This window comes from Rhinichthys klamathensis, unplaced genomic scaffold (genome assembly GCF_029890125.1).
Source record: "Rhinichthys klamathensis goyatoka isolate OS25496 unplaced genomic scaffold, OSU_Roscu_1.1 h1tg000259l_1, whole genome shotgun sequence".
Taxonomy (NCBI): Eukaryota; Metazoa; Chordata; class Actinopteri; order Cypriniformes; family Leuciscidae; genus Rhinichthys; species Rhinichthys klamathensis.
This window is the reverse complement of record NW_026606781.1, coordinates 949680-953900: the sequence shown is the minus strand read 5'-3', so window position 1 is coordinate 953900 and position 4221 is coordinate 949680. Positions and strand designations below refer to the sequence as shown.

Below are 4221 nucleotides of genomic sequence, written 5' to 3'. Positions count from 1 at the left end.
CTATATTTACGTATGTTTATGCAAGTGTGAGTACTACAGTATGTGGTTTAAGATAGTATTGGTCAGTCGAATAATTAACTAACTTACGTAACCAAATCCTGAAGGACAATTCTCCCGCCCACGTGGGAATGGTAACGTTAGCAAAATGTTTACGACAAGAAAGACTGATCAGTATAACTTGTGTTGTTTTCTAACTAAACAATGATGTTTTGTTTGATTCGACAACCATGCTGCTAGTCTAGTTTAACTTACAGTGTTAGCTAACACATGCTGCTTCGCATTTTTTACTCACTGAATTCAAGCATGTTCGACATGTTGAAATGTATCTAGCTAACGTTACAGTAGATCGCCAAAGCTTTACATCTAGAAAGAAAGCTTTACATCTAGAAAGTTTAACTTTTGGTGTTTTCTTACAAAAATAACGATGTATGTGTATATATATATATATATATATATATATATATATATATATATATATATATATATATACATACATATATATATATATATATATATATATATATATATACATACATATACATATATACATATATATATATATATATATATATACATATATACATATATATATATATATATGTGTGTGTGTGTATATGATTGTGTTTGTCTGAACATGGTTTTCTGTTGATCCACTTGTGAAAATGACTGGTTTTTTGAAGGGGTGAGCATTTTAATGTTATTGATTTTGCCTGGAAATTAATCAAAGTATACTTTATGCAAAATGTTCTTCTATTTTAGATGGTTCACATTGTTCAGTTTATCAACGAGGAGGATCTGCCATTTGCAGTGGTTCCGCAAGAGTGGCTCAGCGAGAGCATGTGCCATTGGCCCCCATTTAACCTCAGCAAAAAGACGAAGGCAACAATTTAGCCATCCTCTGCACACCTCCACACAGCACCTGGGAGAAACATCATTTTAAGTTCATGAAGGGAGCAGGTAAATGGGTCTGACTTGTGTATTTGATTTTCCTGTATTTCATCTGTGTAATTTATTTTCTGTTTATTGTGGATAACTGACTCTTTCATTCATTATTCCCTACTCTAGAATCTTGGAAGTCTCAAGAAAAAAAACTCTAGAAAGATGCATCGATTCCAGAAAACCAGGAAAATGCTGAACTGGTATGTAAAATCTATTGCTGTAATGCTGGATTTGTGATCCTGCCACTAAACTATACCATTTTTTAGATTTTCAAATTTCTGTTTCCTCTTTCTTGCAACCAGGTTTCTCCCCAGTAATCCAGACTCCACTTCACAGAGCCAAGAGTTTGAGTACAAGTAAGTGATGTTATTTGTGAAGTTTTTTTGTCTTGGAAACTATTGCTTCTATTTGAAGTCGGCATGAACCGGAAGTTACAAAGGACTTTTCTCCAGTGTTGTGACGTATTTAAAAGTGAAACGGTATATTGAACGGAGGGCAGGGTTTTACTCTAGCGCTCCTCTTCTCCATCTCTGCTCATAGCACGGTTTGAGGGGAGTTGCCACGCCCTCGCGCCATAGCACATGACCGGAAGAGAAGAGAAGTCGTTTCGAGGGGGGAGGGAAGGGTAACGTATTTGATTAAAGATTATAAGGCTACATGAATTTTAAAAGAATAATGAAGTGCACAGATAAATCATTTATAATAAACAGTACAATATTACATATAAAAATACGAATTGTAAAATCTTACTTCAAGAGCAGGTGAAGCAAGTTCAACAAACAATGTTGAAGACGTTTGCTTGCACTGAGCAATTAGGTACAACTTGCAAACAGCACCTGTGGTTGTCGGTTTAATTCCCACTGGGGCTACCTGTACATGTAGTAGACCTAGATATAAAGTAAAATTTAAGATTGTATACTGCATATATTACAGTCTGAATCCTTAGCCTTTCACATTTTTTATTTATTTATGAGAAGCTTCAGAGAAATGTAATTTGTAACACTTTTTTGGATTTTCAGCTTGGTGTAGTAGGGGATAAAGCATGTTTTAGAGACATGTTCCTGAAGACCATTGTTCAAAGTAAGTTGGATCTTTTTTTTTAGATTTAAGTAGATGTGTATGTCCTATTGTCCTCATGCAATTCAAATTAAATGACAGATCTGTATTTTCTTTATTAGCCATCCGGAAGGACCCGGCAACCCAGGATGCACTGATGAGGCGGTCCAGGTTAACGTTACGCGTTACCTGAAAGGAGCATCTGACCGTGAAGGCAGAAAAAGGCGCCGCACAGCTGAGAGGGACCCACAGCCGACCACCTAAAACTATACTGACTACTGACACCCCAGAATCACTGACAACTGGAATCCTTTCTTTATCTTGCAGTCAGTAGAATCAAGACCCCTAAAGAAGTCAGAAGTGTCAGACTACACTCACTCACTGTGGAAATTACTTTCTTTTTTTCTTTTTCAAATAAAGCTTGTAAATCCTTGTGCCACAGGTCAGCATTGCCGTTGTAATGGCCTATTCTACTCCAGAGCTTTACTATAAATTACTACCACTTATCATATTGTTAGAAATGGCTTGTAAATGTAGTTATACTTTTATTTATTTGGTGTCTTGCACATTATTTGGTATCAAATATCCTCTTTACTTGTCATAATGTTTACTTGTAATTTTTTTTTACCCTAGAGCTGTCCTTTTTATATGAACACTTATTGTAAGTGTTGTAATTTGCTTGTAAGGCTGTTTAACCAAAATTGAATTGGAAACCTGTGTGTTAGTATATTGATTTATTTATTTTTCTGTTATGTTTCAGTGATCTGAAACATCTTGTTTAAATGACAGTTACTGTACTTTGAAATGTGGAATAAAAATGCCAATTGTAAATTTGTCTGGTTTGAGCAATCATTATTCTTGATAAACTGCATGCTATAAATAAAAAAATAAAATATATATATAGCCAGAATAAGCGGCGGCAGAGCGCTCGAAAATAGCATTTTCCTCCGGCGGGCCGCGGAAGGACGGCCTTCAATATAAAGGCGGTTGGCCCGCGGGCCGGCCGCTTAAAGCCTTGTTTATACTCGACGCGTCCGCACGAGCGCGAGTCGCCGCTGACTGCGCGCGCACCTCTCCAAACGGACGAGGCGTTTATACTTGACGCGCTCGCCGTTGTGCTATTCTGTGAAACGACAGGGGGCGACTCCGAGTATTTCTCCTCTAAAACACCAGGAATCAGCAGTGAAGAAGTAGTTTGCCGTTTATTAGTAGTTTATTAATTGCTGATTCATATAAAAAGAGTAATAAATGCAGTAGGTTTATTGTACTTTCACTGCATGTAAACTAGTTAAACAACTGAAGCCTTATTGAAGAGTGTTTAAACCAGGGGTCACCAAACTTTTTTCTCTGGGGGCCACATTAAGGTTCCTGACTGTGATGGGGGGGCCGGGGCCGGGTCAGCTATATAACATAGAATTGTATAACCCAGACCAAACTGACCACCAGCAGGCCTCATTGTGGAGTAGAGATTACTAGCCTGGCACAGCCATATTTGTTTATCTAGTTGTTTGCAAAAGTAGTAATCGAGTCTTTCCATGGGTACCTAGTAGGTGAGCTACCTTATAGCAAGCTCGGACAGCAGCCTGGTTGACCTGAGTTTGGCGAAGGAATACATTCTGTTGTGCAGCCAATCTGACTTTCATCCTCCGAATCCTGTCTTCTCTTGCTTGCCCTCGCAAGCTTGCATACTCCTTGTGGCGGGTTTCGTGGTGACGACGCAAATTATATTCTTTGAAAACTGCCACACTTTCTTTACATATAATACAATCTGCACTTCTTTACACTGAACAAAAAATAATCGTTGGTCCACTGTTCTTTGAAAACTCTGCACTCTCTATCAACTTTTCTTTTAACACTAGCCACACTGACAGTACTCTGTGCGTGCGTTGTTGTCTCTGCGCGATCTCGAGCATGTCGGGTGACGAAAATTCGGCAAATATAGTTAATTTTATAACTAAATATAAATTTTTAACTGAAAAAAATCAACAAAATACCAGATGCAGACATGTTATTATTTTCCAAAAAGCAATTAAAAAAAAAATAGGCCATGACGTCTTTTGGGGATTGCCGGTTCAAGTATTGGGGGGCAGAGGGGTTGGGGGGCCAGTCAAAGGGGGGTGGCGGGCCTGATTCGCCCCGCGGGCCTTAGTTTGGTGACCCATGGTTTAAACCTTAATTTCATCAGCAGGGCTTACTTCTGCTATTGTAGGCTTATTTTGAAAATAT

General features: G+C 38.2%; 1 long non-coding RNA gene across 1 annotated transcript; it reads left to right on the top strand.

The window, feature by feature from the left end:
• The first annotated feature begins 777 nt into the window (after nt 1-777).
• On the top strand, nt 778-1296 carry LOC130101632 (uncharacterized). Its single transcript, XR_008809015.1, has 3 exons — nt 778-957; nt 1066-1139; nt 1242-1296. It is a non-coding gene; the product is annotated as an uncharacterized LOC130101632 (long non-coding RNA).
• The last annotated feature ends 2925 nt before the right edge of the window (nt 1297-4221 follow it).